The sequence below is a fragment of the Sciurus vulgaris genome (genome assembly GCF_902686455.1).
Source record: "Sciurus vulgaris genome assembly, contig: HiC_scaffold_261_arrow_ctg1, whole genome shotgun sequence".
In the NCBI taxonomy this organism is placed as follows: Eukaryota; Metazoa; Chordata; class Mammalia; order Rodentia; family Sciuridae; genus Sciurus; species Sciurus vulgaris.
The window spans coordinates 6,846,322-6,861,553 of record NW_027632793.1 but is presented as its reverse complement, the minus strand read 5'-3'; the positions used below and the strand labels follow the sequence as shown (position 1 = coordinate 6,861,553).

At 47.2% G+C, this 15,232-nt stretch overlaps 1 pseudogene across 1 annotated transcript; it reads left to right on the top strand.

Annotated features, from left to right (window-relative positions):
* The first annotated feature begins 6,350 nt into the window (after positions 1–6,350).
* Positions 6,351–7,444, top strand: LOC306652529 (atypical chemokine receptor 3-like; annotated as a pseudogene). The gene has a single exon. The product of its transcript is annotated as an atypical chemokine receptor 3-like (transcript).
* The last annotated feature ends 7,788 nt before the right edge of the window (positions 7,445–15,232 follow it).

Here is a 15,232-nt window from a genome sequence, read left to right as displayed (position 1 = left end):
AATGTTTCTGCAGAGGGATCTTTGCTCTAGGTACACAGACAAGTAAGAAACTGGTAATGTGGGATGGTGAAAAGTACTGAGAAGAAAGCAGACTAATGATACAGGCACTTCAATCAGGGTCAAAGACGGTTTCCTAAAGCAATCCTATGTAAGCCCAAATTAGAAAAATGAGAAGATTTCTTCCCTGCAGCAGTCCCTGGGAAAAGCCTCCAAGGGTAAGGCAAAGGCCTGAGGCAGAAGCTGATGGGCCTGAATACTAGAGAGCATACCCTCACTTTAGCCATAACTGATGTGTTAGATGCATGGATGGTTGGGAAGGTGACATTGGCAATACAGGGCTTCAACCTGCTGTTTCTGCCCATCCCTCCTGAACTTTCCAAGTGGGTGTGCAGCCCATGCTTGTGTGCGCAGGTAGCTCACTGTGGACAGCCTGACCTCAGGTCAAAGGAGCTGCTTGGGCCAGGTAGGGTGCAGATCAGGAAGTATCTGAGAGCCCAATTCCCCCAATTTCCTCATGCGGTGGATGAAGGTGTTAGGAGCATGAAACCTCATCTCCCTGGCCTGGAGTGCAGAGAGCCATGACACAGCAGACTGTGGAAACACTTAGCCAGAGCACAAGTCATGGATGTCTTTCTCTCCCTTTCTTGCTAATTTCTAAGGGCTTTCCTTAAATCAAACTGAATCCAGCCTGTGCATGCCCAGCTCAGGTCTTCCAGTAAGCTACACCCTCAGTCCCTGATATATGCTTAACAATTATTTTCTTTGTTTTTCTGTGGTAGCCACAGTGTGATCTATGACTGGCCAACTCAGATCTGCATGGACACAGTGTACACTGGCAGTCACCCTTAGGTAGCTCACTTGCTCTCTTTGGGCCTTAGTTTCCTTGTCACAAAAGTGGGACAAAATACTATTTTGAGGAATAAATGAACAAATGTGCATTACACCCTTGACAGAGGCATGGGCAGCAATGCTGTGCTTAGCTGTGGTTGAAGCCTCTTGAAGTTATCAGAGGTCATAAAATGCTGGGAGTCTTGGGTTATTTCCTATTGGATTCCTTAAAAAGTGCTTGGTGGCACTGAACTCAGTGATGACAGACATGGGAGGAGGGGAAAACTAGCCCATCTGGTACCTCCTAGGTGCAATTAACGTGGACCCTCATTGAATCCTAATGAGCTTCTGCAAGAACAGAATTCATCATTATTTAACTGTTAGTAGGACCCTAGCCTCTAAGAGGCTAAGCAGACTGAGGTGATATGTAGGTCAGATGGGAGGCAGAGCCTCTGCTGGGAGCCTGGTTTCCTGGATGATAGGATCCTGACTTTACTGCTAAGTCCTTACAGTGCATAAGGGGCTTGGTGTCATGGCTCTCCTGACAAAATGTGCAATCTGGCTGGAAGAATTGCCATGCTGCATGTCTGGACATTGAAGCTTCCTCCCAAGGTCAGGACTTCAGGACTGGTTAATGCCTGGTGCCAGCCACCTGAGAGCAGGTGTGCATGCTGCCCACTGCCCACTGCTTAGCAGGTCTGCCCAAGTCAGGGGAAGGATGTTCAACTCTTGTGTTAGCAAACTAGTACTTCTGTTAAGACCTTTCAGCACACAGAAGTTTTCCAGCCATGTAACACTGACCTTCCACTCCCCTAGGTTCAGCACTTAGGGAGATGTTGCTATTTTAGTAGATGCATAAAAGAATCTCAAAAACTTGTAGCTCAGAGGAAAGTGTGTTTACAGTTGATGCCTCCACACATTGGAAGTCAACTCTTCTTAAAGGACTCCTGAAGAGTCAGAAAGCAGAATGAAGGCCAGTGTTGCACAGGACTGGCAAGGGCAAGGTTGGCAAATAGAGTGGACTTAAAAGTCCAGCAGTGAGGTCAGGGATGGTGGTGGCCCATGCCTGTAATCCCAGAGATTTGTGAGTTTGAGGCAGAAAGATCACCAGTCAGAAGCCAGCTTCAGCAACTCAGTGAGACTTGGTCTCAAAATTTCAAAGAAATGTCAGAGTGGTGGCACATGCCTGTAACCCCAGCAACTTTGAAACCTGAGACAGGTCAAAGTCAGCCTAGGCAATTTAGTGAGGTCCTAAGAAACTCGGTGAGACCCTGTCTCTGATAAAATATAAATAAGAGATAGGGATATGGCTCCATTGTTACATTCCCCAGAGTTCAATCCCTAGTTTATGGGGAAAAAAAAAAAAAAAAAAGCTGACTGGAGATGCAATTCAGTGGCAAAGTACCCTGGGTTCAGTCCTTAAGATCCAAAAGAAAATGTTAGGCTTACAGGGTTGATTTCACTAAGTGGAGCATTAGACACAGGACATCGAAACACATTTTTTAGGTTGAGTTCCTCCATGGACAGTACTTTACAATCTGTTTCTAGATAAGAACATAAATTTTAATAATGATGAAAACTTCGTTATGTCTACTATTTTTAAAGTCCACACATATGCAAAAAAGGCTAGATCTGACTCTCACAGAGCTGCAGGGCCTCTTCCAGGGTGCCTGCTGTAACTGCTCCACACCCAACTATGAGGGCACCCCTCCAGGCCTCGGGGTCGGCATGTCACCTCCGTCCTCTAAACTTCTGCCCCACACTGTGGCCTTGCTTAACATCTTCTAGTGGCTCCTCAACAGAATGGCCTGACAAGCCAAAAGTCCTGCCCACCCTCCTCCCCAGGCACACTCTCAACTCCTCGCCAAGCTGGGCAACTCTACAGTGCAGTACCCTCCTGGAGCCCCTGAATCATGACTCTTCCAGAAGCCCCCCATAGGTCACTAGAGTGAGAGACTCTCCCCTGATGTAGGAGGTGCCTGCTGCCTTGGTCATGCCTGGAGGATGGTGCTTGGCTTTGCACCTTCCTGACCTCCTCAGTTCTTGGCAGCTGGAAGTGATCCTGTTTCCCCATCTCCACCTACCCCAGAGCAGTGCCCTGCAGAGGCCCTGTGCACATCAGCAAGGCAAGGACTCAGAAGAGGCCTTTGGAAACCCACTCCCAGTGCCAGGTGAGGTCACCATCCTCAGTCAGGTGGGAGGAATACTGATTCAACAAGTTAGGTCACTTTGCTTGTGTGCCATAGAATGAGGGATGAGACATGGTGGGAGGCACCAGGCTTGGGTAGGAACACAGTTGTGGGGTGTGAACACCTTCCTAGGGTTGAGTGGGGAGAAGACAGGGGAAGCAAGGGACAAGGAAATGGCCCTGGGAATTTCCCCAGGCTATGAGGAGACATGGGGAGCTGTTGAATCTGAGCCATACACCTGAACACTTGGCAGGCTCTTGAAGGAACTAAGCAGGGTGGGGGCATGTGGATCTCAGAGCAAAACACCATACTTGGAGATGCTAAACTTGGAGACTTCTAATTCTGGCCTTCCCCTGAGACCTGGGATGAGCTCAGGCAAATCATTTGGATGCCTCTAAGTACCAGGCTGCTGGCTGCAGCTGAAGGGTCACTAGGGATGTGTGGTTGATGATAACAAACCTCAGAAACCAGAAGCACGTCTCCCAGGAAAGGCCTCCACACCATTTGGGACTGTGAGGGTACATGGGTGAGTCTGTTTCCAGACCCAGGCCAGTGAGGAGAGCTGGGCAGACACCATGTCCAGTGCTGACCCCTCCTGTCATGGTGGACATGGATGCTGGGTGAGTGCAGGTGGTAGGCAGGGTCTTCAAAGCAGTGACCCTGTAGACAGGACTGGATGAGAAAGAAGTGCAAGATTCAGGAAGAAAGGATGCAAACTGGTGCTTATGGTTTTTAATTCTCAGTGTATCCTCTGGGATCTGCAGAAACAGAACATGAGCCTTCATTGTTCTGTGGATCATTTCCCCTCTATTTAAGTTTATAGGGGCTGGGGATATAGCTCAGTTTGTAGAGTACCTGCCTAGCATGCACAAGTCCCTGGGTTCAAACCCAGGACCAGCAAAAAAAAAAAAAAAAAAAATTAAATTAAACTTACATAATTTTTATGTCAAATTTCAAATAATGCAGACATTTCTTTAGTAAGAACTACTGTCCTCCTTTGTCCACTTTGCTCCTCTTCCAGCCAGTTTTGCACTCACTGAAGATCTCTGTGCCTCAATGCATGTACATCAGCATATGAAGATACAATTGGGTATTGCTTTATCTCCTACATTGAAGGGATGATGTTCACACTTTGCTTTCACTAGACAGCATGTCATAACTTTCTTTGCTCATATAAATCACTTCCCTCCCTTTTTTATAGCTGTGTTATATTCCAGAGAGAGACTGCACTGTATTTTATTGAACCATTCCTCTGTTGATGGATATTTATGTGGTCTGCAATGTTGGCTTATAATCAACTGATTTAATAAACATCTTGTATGTATACTTGGGTACAGGCAAATATTTCAAGGTGAGATATTTGTGAAGTTGTAAAATCCTAGAACAGGAAACATCTTTTATTCTGAGCCCATTTATCTATTCTGGAATTTCTGCACAGATGCCATTCACCTGGAGTGTGTGAGATGGGTCTCACCTCTTTCTGTCCAGGTATGGGCACTGAGTCCAGAAAGAGACAACACAAAGATTTAGATCCAAAATTCCTCTTGCTCTTTGTCCTCAAGCTAGCAGGAATATGCTGTGGTTGGACCAACAGTAGACAAGTGAGCTGTGGCTTGTCCATGGTCCCTGCTGTTAGCATAAACGGACCTGTGGCATTGGCTAAGGTGCATAAGGTCTTTGTTGAGGATTGAGGTGGTCTGTGGATCTGTGTGGGCTACAGTGGCTCTTCCTATGTAGGACCAAGAAATTCCTTGGGTTTGTGGGAGGGAGTGGAGGCTCCCATGCAGGGCACTCCAGGAGTTAACCAGGGTGCCCTCTCCCTCCTGCCTCTATGCTCAGGTTCCACTGGGAGCTTTGTCCCAGGCTGTGGGAAATGAGGAGCCATGGGTGAAGGCAACTTTTGCCTCCCAAGCTTCTGTTCCTGGCAGATATGGCCCCTGCTGAAGTCTAAGCAGGTAACTCTGCAAGCTTACTGCTTCCATGGTGGACAGACCAGCAAGGAGTGGCACTGGACATGAGCATCCCATCCACTCCAGGTACCCACAGGTGGTGATTACAGATGCCAGTCCCTGTGACTGGGCAGGTCAAGAACAAGGGGACCTTCTGCCTGCCAGGATTCTCTTTTGGAAACAACCCTCCTTTGCTTCCAGGCTGAGCTATTGTGTGGTGCTTTTTGGCTTTTTGTTTCCTTTAATTTCCCACTTAAATCTGTGGAGATTCTGATTACTCCACACCACTTGGATGGCATTTCTCTCTGAGCTGGAGCCATGTGCAGGGGGAGGAAAGGCCCACTCAGACCCCAGGAAAAGGTGGGTGGCCAGGGTGTGAGTCTCTGGCTCCAGTGACAGTCTGGTTTTTTGTTGCTGCTCCTCAGGCCAATGATTGGTGGCCAGTGATTAGTGGTTAGTAATGGGTGATCCATGATCAGGGGACAGCAGGAGCCTCCCCTCTTGCTCCTTACTTCAGCCTTGGGCAGTGACAGCTGTGTCCCTGCACCAGATCTTTCAACCATGCCACCCCACCCTCTGAGGGGAGAGAACAGTGTACGTGGGGGTGCATGCTTGTCCCAGAAATTCAGTGAAACTTCAGGCACAGAGAGCAGAGGCAGAAGCCAAAGGTCTGAATCAGGGTCCCTGAATCCTTCCCATTGCCTACCACTGCTCTGACCTGGAGGATAATGGGGGTTGGCAGCTGCCAGATGAAGGAGATGAGAGTCAACGTTAATTTGGTGGAGACTGTAGGGACCTGGAAGGACACCCCTCAGCCCCAGAAGGAGCCTCCTCTCTTCTGTGTCCCTGCCCCTGCCTGGGGCTATTCTCACTGAAATGCACTGGGATTACATTGTGGGGTTATGTTCCCTGGAGGGGAAGTGAGGCCCAGGCCAGAGAAGTGTATCCCAGGTGTGAGAGAGTGGCACACTGAGTTCAGACTGAAATTTAGACTGTGAAAGGCTCACAGAGAAGGAGTAGGCCATCAACACTGCTGTGGCCAGGCTCAGCAGCCTGATGTTTCTTTGACCCTGTACCATGTTGATTTCATATGCTGGTTATAGACAGGCTGAGGGTGTCTTGAGAACACAGTCATGAAAAGATAGAAAACAAATACAATTTCTGTCTTTGGGCACTGTGTGGATGAGTCTCTGACTGTTTATTTTGTGTGACACTGGTCTCATGGGATTGCTTTCTTTTCTACTTTCTTTGTGAGGACACTTGAGAAACTTAGGCAATACAGCTGGGCCTTACCAGGACCCTGGAAAAATGTTCTGACTGTAAGTTGAGTTTTCCTACTGAGTGTTCCTGACATCTCTTTGGCTCACCGTAGGTCATTCTCACTCCTGCCCACCATGGATCTGAATCTCTTTGACTACATGGAGCCAGGGAACTTCTCTGACTTCAGCTGGCCATGTAACAGTAGTAACAGCAAACTGGTGGACACAGTGCAGTGCCCCTTCATGACCCACAAGAGCACCCTGCTCTACACACTTTCCTTTATCTACATCTTCATCTTCATGATCAGCATGATTGCCAACACTGTGGGGGTCTAGGTGAACATCCAGGTCAAGACCATGGACTATGACACCACTGCTACATCTTGATCCTCCCATCGTGGAACTGTGGGTGGTCCTTACCATCCAGGTCTTGATGGTCAGTATGCTGCAGCAAAACCAGGGACCCATGATTGAGCTCACCTGCAAGGTCACACACCTCATCTTCTCCATCAACCTCTTTGGCAGCATCTTCTTCCTCACGTGCATGAGCATGGACTGCTACCTCTCCATCACCTACTTCACCAGCACCTCCAGCCACAGGATGAAGATGGTGTGCTGCATCCTGTGTGTCCAGGTGTGGCTGCTAGCCTTTTTGTGTCTGTCTGTGCCTGACACCTACTACCTAAAGTCACATCTGCTTCCAACAATGAGACCTACTGCCGGTCTTTTTACCCTGAGCACAGTATCAAGGAGTGGGTGATCTGCATGGAGTTGGTCTCTGTTGTCTTGGGTTTTGCCATCCCCTTCTCCTTCATAGCTTTCTTCTACCTAATTCTCACCAGAGCCAACTTGGTGTCAGGCAACCAGGGAAAGAACAGTAGCTGAAGATTATTTTTTCCTACATGGTGGTCTTCCTGGTTTGCTGAACCCCTACCACGTGGTGGTTCTGCTGGACATCTTCTCCATTCTTCACTACCTCCCCTTCACCTGCCAGCTGGAGAATGTACTCTTCACAGTGCTGCATGCCATGCAGTGCCTGTCACTTGTGCACTGATGCATCAATCCCATGCTCTACAGCTTCATCAATCACAGCTATGGTTACATACTGATGAAGGCCTTTGCCTTCAAGTACTCTGCCAAAACAGGCCTCAGCAAGGTAATTGACACCTCCAGAGTATCAGAGACAGAGTGCTTGGTTCTGGAGCAGAACATAAAATGACTTGCTCTGCAGTGGCCAGGAACAGGGAGTTAGTGAACACGGCCTGGGGCCACATGGTTTCCAGAGGAAAGCAAAGGAGCTTTTGGTCTGAATGCCCAAATGACATGAAGAAGTGAAGGTGTGATATTGTGCATCCTTCTCTCCTTCTATGCCACTGCAGCTGTTGCCCAGCTATGTATAATAACACTGTGCAAAGACAGAGCTCTGTTGTGCAGCCAGCGCTGTGTCTCAAAGCCAACATCAGGACAGGCTTGCCTGTACAATAGAAGCTTCTGTGCTTCCTGAAATTTTTGTATGATGATTGGATTCAAGTTTCAAGACTTTATTTTCATACTACTGGCATAACTTATAATGGTATTTGAAAGTTAAATATATTATAAATATCCTACCCGAGGTATAATGCTAACATAGTCAGGTGGTAGTACTTTTAAGGTTAGTTTGAATTCAGTATTGACTAAGGATAACATTAATTAATTGTTAGCTGATTAAAATTATATACATATAAATAAAAATTACATATATATTCTGGTTGTGGTTGAAATGTTTTATTTACAATAGTTTTATATCTGTGTTGTGTGTTGTACCAGTGCAGAACATAGAACTAAATCTGCTGTGTAATACAGTCTGTGTCACTAAGAGTATCACAGAATTACAATTTAAACAAAAGGCTGTACCAGTCTGAAAACCTGTGCACAAAATGAACAGAGTCCTCTAATTTGTAAGTTATTTTTTAATAAAGAACTTTGTATCCTAAAAGTGCATTCACACCTCATTTGTGAAAGCATGAGTGGCATTGAAACAGCATTCATGATGACAATACGTAGATACATGGATGTACATGGCATACACAGGCCCGCTGAATAAACGTATTTGAACAGAGAACCACCATGAAGTAAAACCCAGGTGGTTAGTGTAGATGAGTGGCATAAAGTCATAACATTCAAACGTGCTGAGTGTTTCTTAGAAGATTTTCAGGTGGTGGTGTGTTGGGGAGGGAGGTGGTGGGCAGTGTGTAGCGAGGTGTCTGTGGAGGCAGAAGCAGTGCAAGAAATGTTTGGCCTGGGTCTGCCAGGACTCCTGGGCTCCCAGGGCCACCCATCACAGCCCCTCACACTGTCTCTGATGAGGGTTGGAGGCACAAGTGCTGCTTTCCCATTCATAGGATACCTCTGACCAACACATCCTGTGCAGATTTTCTGTCTACTATAGACTAGTTAATTACAGTAGTTCCCTGTCATCTACCCCAGGTATGTCCCAAGACCCCAAGACCTGGAGGCTCCTAAACCTGTGAGTATACTATGTATGTGTACTATGTTTTCTCCTAGACATAGACCACTATGGTAAGGTTTAATTTGTAAATTAGACACAGAGATCAACCACAATTACTGAAAATAAAATAGAATAATTATAACAACATTCTGTAATAAAAGTCATTTAAAAGAGGAATTATGTGTTTCTAGAATTTTCCATTTAGCACTTGTGGGCTGCAATTAACTGAAAGTGCAAAAACTGAAACAGGCTAAGGAAAGACCATTGACTGCCCTTGAGGTCATGCAATGAGCAGATTTCTGGCTTGTGCATGGCCAGAGAAATCTGCAGTGTGACCATTGTTCAGAAGAGCACTCTCAAATGGCTGACCTCCATATGGAGCCACAGGAACTGCAGACTTCTTGCAGACCTGGCTTCTGGGTGGGAGTTCAGAGAAGGGCCCTTTCCAACCCAGCATGGGTGAGGCCGTCTGTGGTCCAGCACCAAGGAGGGTCCCCTTGAGAGTCATGGGTAGGGGCTGTGCAGATGGGCTCACCCACACTCAGCCCAGGAGTCTGTGGGGCTGCAGATGGCACTTCCTGCAGAAGGGATCCTATTTCCTGCCCAGGCTGCACAGCCCAATTTCTGAAGCCAGGGCAGTGTCTTGCTGGCTCTAATTTGCCTGATACACCCAAGCCCACAGGTGTGTGGACTCCTACCTTGGTCCAAACAGTGTAATAGTGGGACAACACCACAGGAATACTGGGATAATAGAACACTATGATAAAACACAAGACAAGAGAAAAATAAGGGAAGAGAATGGTGAAGTTGGGGAAATCATGACCCAGTACATGTTCTGACCTTGAAAATGGATCCGTGCTTGCTCTGAGGCTTCTACAGTTCAAATGCAAACAGAAAACTCTCCAAGCAGTGAATGTAGGTGAGGAAGGGAGGAGGCAGGTATAAATCACAGTCCACATGCTTAGCTGTGCCAGAGATGTAACAAACATGTTGAACTTATTAAGTTCAGTATTGAGACCTCTCCAATTCAGGGCCGACCCCTCCTTACCTAGGAGTTCAGGTATGCAGTAGGCAGATGCATAGTGCTGGGAGTAGGTGGGGGTCCTCGTCCACTCTCAGAAGTCACCTGTGTCACCCTACTTTGGTGGCTCCTGCTGTCCCCTGCCACAAGGGATCATAGACTCCTATTTTACAACTCTAGCCCAGGGTGACCACTCAGTTTCTTACTCCCAGGCTGAGGTGAAGAGGGTGATGGGAGGGTGTGGAGAGGAGACTCTGCCAGCCAAGCCCCTCCATGCTGTGCAAAATAGCATGCCCAGCCCTGAGTTACCCCATTTTGTAAAGTGGGAGCAGTGTGCCTTGAGCTACCCCCTTCTGAGTGCAAGTGCTGAGTAGAAGAACTCGGTGCCTGTCTAGACATGTGGATGATCACCAGAAGCTGGACATGCAGAACTGACCAGGAGGAGGGACCCCGACAGTGCGCAGTGGTGCATGTCTGTACTCCAGCCACATGGAAGGCTGAGGTGGAAGTATCACAGGTTCTAGGCCAACCTGGGCAACTTAGTGAGCTCCTGTCTCAAAATAGAAAATAAAGATCTGAGGTGCAGTTCAGTGAAATGGTGCCCAGCTACTGGGTTCAACCCTGAGTACCACACACAGAGAAATAAGAAAGAAAAGAATAACCCCTGCTGTACAACACAAGCATAAGGCACAAATCAATGGATAAATTAATCATGTTCATAAAAATTACTAATTGTGAATTTATTATCAGATGCACATGGACACATGGGTGTATCAGACCCACATCTGAGAAACCAGGACTGTGAATTTACCAGATACTGAAGACCACCTAACCATGCAGCCCCCTCACCTGAACACCTGAAGAGGCTCCTGAGACAGTAGTAGAGAGTTGCACACTGACCCACCATTTTATCAGACTCCCCAATGTATGCATCAGGGGTCAAAAAACCAGAAACTCGGGAGGTCAACAGGTGAACCATTGAGGGGCTCTGGGACTTGAGCTAGTTCACACTTCCTGCTTAACCTATTCTTGTGAAGCTGCCTGCCATCAGGACCCTGAACGTGACCCTGTGTCATGGGCTCCTTTGCTCTGTGCCTCTGGGTAACTGCATTTGTATCTGCTCCCACTTTGATCTCGCTGGGAACTCTTTAAACTATGTGGCCACTGTTAACCCTTCCTCAGCCATTTTGTGACATCTCTATCTTTGTGTGATGTGTGGTATGTGCCTTGAGTATTATTAGTAATTAAGATTGTAATGGAGTAAAAAAATTGATTGTTTCATCATGACCCCTTGTGAACCCTGAGTACTCAGTGAATTAAAGCCAAGGGAATTGGTATAGCTTGTGAACTTAGTGTTACACACCAAGTTCTGACATCCCAGAAAGACACAAGCATGGACCTCTGTGTTAATGGCACAGATCACTCACAACAGAGGGTAAAGACTAAAAATCACCTGGTTTCAGCAGCCTGTGACTTTTGCTTTAGGGGAAGCCTCCATCTCCCCACGTGGCCAAAGCACACTGTCTCTGTTGCCCCAGGCCTTTGAGATGTCTCTCTGGTCTGCCATCTCCAGGGTTCAGTCTCCATCCTGGGATGCCTCAGTGACTAGGTAATCCCTGATCCTTCTAGAAATTCCCTTTTCCTTCCTGTCTGGGACTCCAAGGCTTGTTGGTGGATTCCAGGTTATCTGTATTCCAAAGCTTTACTTTGAATTTGACTGCAACATCCTTCCCTGGAGTAATGTCAGAGACTGAAGATGCAGCAGGGAGAAGGTTCATCCTCCAAGATGGAATAGGACTTCTGTTCTACCCTAGATGTGGACATGTAGGCAGCTAAAGGAGTCATGCCAGGTGCAGATCCAGTGGGAGGAGCCTAGGCAAAAGAACTCTGGCCTCCTGGGAATCCAGAGACCAAAGAGTCTGAAATTCCTCTGTTGTAGGTTCATCCATTTTGGTGGCCAGGTCTTTAAAAACACCAGTCTTCTGAGGTGGCAATAAAGCTATTATCACCTCAGCCACTGATAACCTCTGGAACCCCAGCTATGGGTGGACCTCAGAGCTTGGAGGAAAGCTGCCTTGGTTGCCTGGGTGTTGCTTGCTGGAGCCACCACCGGCCTTGAGAAAGGGAAAGCCTCCACACCCACCATTCCTTCCTTGTTGGGTGAAGCTTCAGTATTCCCCATTGTGGCTCATTCTTGGGAGTCAGTGTCAAGTGCTTTCAATCTAGATCCACGTGTAGGTGACTTGCTTTGATCACACCCTGGGCTTTCTCAAGTGAAAAAGAAAAGTGAGGCACTGAAAATGCTGGATGTGAAACTCCTTGGGCACCAAGGTAGATGTTCTTATCTGTCCCACAACTCTAGGTCCCTTGAGGTCTCCCATGAGTGCTCATCCCAGGAACCAAGGATGAGACCACTTGGACATGTGGGTTGATTGCCGGCAGAGCAGTGAGTTATTGTCACTGCATCTGGGGGCTTTTTTGGTCTCCAGGAGGGAGAAGCTCATCGGTCTGGTAGAGGTCCACCTTCTGTAAGGCTTGGAACTGCAACAGTCAGGGCAGTCAGAGATACAGCCCAAAGTCACCACTGCCCCCTGTCCTGGGGGAAGGGGAAGGCTTCACTTTTCTAAACCTTAATTTCCTTGTTGTGGAGTCAGATTGAGATGGTCTTGCTTCATAGGGTTGTGGCTCAGTCCCTACAAAGGGTTTTTCAGTGTACCTGGGACATACACCATCCATACTCAGGCAGCATGCTCTGTCTGCATTCTGTGGGCATTGTCTGCATTTTTCTTCACAGCAGTGCATTCCAGAGCCACAGAGAAAAGTGTCCACCTGTGAGCAGTGAGTAAAATTTTAGGCTTGTCTACCTCAAACTGCTACTTTGTCCCCCAGGAGACAGGTGGCAATGTCTACAGACATTTCAGTTGTCATAACTTGGGCAGGACTGACCATCAGAAAGTAAGGCCAAGAGTGCTGTTTCACACCCCAGGGTGCTTAGGAGCACCCAATGACACAGAGTACCAGACCCAGACATCAATAGGGCTGGGGTGGAGAAACCATGGCCCAGGAAAAAACTACCTTTAGTAAATAAGGTCATTGTTTGGGCAAGTACTTCAACAATCCCTGGGTGCCCCAGGAATGTATTCAGGAGGTTCCTTGGAGCCTCAGTTTCTTCTTTCCTATTCCTCATGCTGTGGAATTCCAGCTAACAGGTAAGGCAGACACTGGTGTGTGAGTTTAAGGCCAGTGTTTTCATTGTGCCCAAGTGGACTTTGATGACTTGAATTCCATGCATTAAAGTGTATGGGAACATCTGAATTCCCATACTTATTTCTGGAACGAACTGATTAAAATATTTTCCTAGGTTGGTTAGAATCTTCCTTCTAACTATTTCACAAGAAAAAGAGAAAGACTTCTTGGTTATGATATTAAATCTGCTTGGATGACTCAGAATTTAAGTTGGCACAGCAACACGCTGTTTGGTGCACAGCAGTCATATCTGGTGGTTGCAGTGGTGTGACAGAAAGGGCTGGCTTCAGCAAGCCATGAAGGACTGGTTTCTTCTCAGCCTTTCACAGAAAAAGTTTTGAAGCCCATCTTTTCATTCCCTTTCCCAGGGTGCTAAGACAGGATAACATCGCTCCACCATCCCACTTTGTGGGTTGTATTTCAAAATGCTGGTTTTGTTATGTGCTGCACTGTAATGAGAATTTGAATTTCATATAGATCCTAATGTGTGAGTGAAAAATAATCAGGTTCCCTAACTCAGTGGCCAATGAATGCCTTTCCTGGCTATTTATTCTAGACATGTACCCAAATCCATTTCACTCTGGTCAGGTTGGTTTCTAGACCCTAGTGCAGTCAGAAAGCCTGTGGTTAATTCTGCTATTGACCATGGATCACAGGACATGACTTCAATGTCTACTTTCTATTTCTTACATAACAGTGCATAGTAACCCAGGTGCAGTGGTGGATACATGTAGTCCCCAATACTCAGGATGTTGAAGCAGGAGGATCCTAGATTCCAGTATAACCTGGGCAACTTACGTAGACCCTGTCTCAAAATCAAAAATAAAACGGGCTGGGGATTTAGCTTATTGATAGAGCATCCCACGTTTCAATCCCCAGAATGGCAAAAGCAAGAGAAGAATGCTCAGAAACAGGCTGATTGATCCAAAATTTCAGCTTTGGGCATGATCCCAAACCATTTTTAGCCTAGATGTACCAAGGAGGCCACAGGAAAGGGTTGGGTACCTGGTGCAGCACAGGGTACTTCCAGGTTTCCACTTACAAGTTTTGCTCCTCTCAGGATGATGCTGGTGGGTGTCCATGGCCATGGATGTGACTGATCTGGAGTCTTTGTCAGAACACAAAAGAGTCCAGTTCCCAAAGTGTCCAACTGGATCCCTAGCATGCTCAGATCTAGTGTCCAGGATGAGAACCTTGGCCACTGGTGCATGAGGACATGCTTGGTATAGGGAGTCTGATCCTTCTGGGGATTTCTATGGGGCTTGAAGTGAAAGCCAAGGAGGAAGGAAGAGGCCAAGCAGGAACATTTTGCTCCTTTTGGGATGCCACCACAACACACCTAGACTGGTGGTTTATAAACAACCAACTAAATTCTCACAGTTCTGGATGTGAAAGCCCAAGTTCAAGGGATGGGCCAGTTCAGTGTCTGGTGAGAACTCCTTTCCTAATACACAGAAGGCATCTTTTTTGTTTCCTCCCATGGCAGAAGAAGCACTTTTTTCCATTAACTTATTCATCCAACCACACATTTGCCTACTCAGTCACTGGTCAGTCAAGCTTTATTTAGTGCCCACAGTGTCCTGTGCACTCTGCTTGTCTTTAAATGTCTGCAATGGCCGGGTCTTCAAGAATGCCTTTGAGAAGCTTGGATGGGGAGATGGGCAATGGACATTTAAAGATCACCATGGGCAGCCTGGTGAAACAGTCCTGGAAATCAGAACAAGAAGGAAATAGTTCTTTAGTTGGGAGGAAACCAGAAGGTTTATGAAGACATGGTCTCGAGGGGAAAACGTGTGGCTCCACAGCCCTTATCTCTTGAGATGCTGTCTCCTTTAGAAGCATATGCTTTAGGTGTCAGAGGGTGTCCAGGTGTCATGAACACTGATGTTGTACATCATTGCACATGGAAGCAAATTGCTGGGTGGGACTCACAGGCTGTAGTGACTGCCCTTCTCTGAAAACAGAAAGTGAGGCTCAGATCAAGGATGTTGGGGAGTGGACAGAGTGGCCTCAGGCATTCTGGGTTGGTGGAGGCAGCATCCATTGGCATCCCTGTTCCTGTGCAGCCTAGGGCCCTGTCCCCCTCTCGACAATGAATGCAGCCTCCCAGAGTCCAGAATTCACTGGGCATCCTATTCATGCACAGGTGACATGTGTCAGGTTCATCTTCCTTACGCCCTAAGTTTAGAGAAAAAGCTAGTTGTTCATGAGGACCACTTGACACTGCCAGACCTTGGGACCATGGTTCTGTT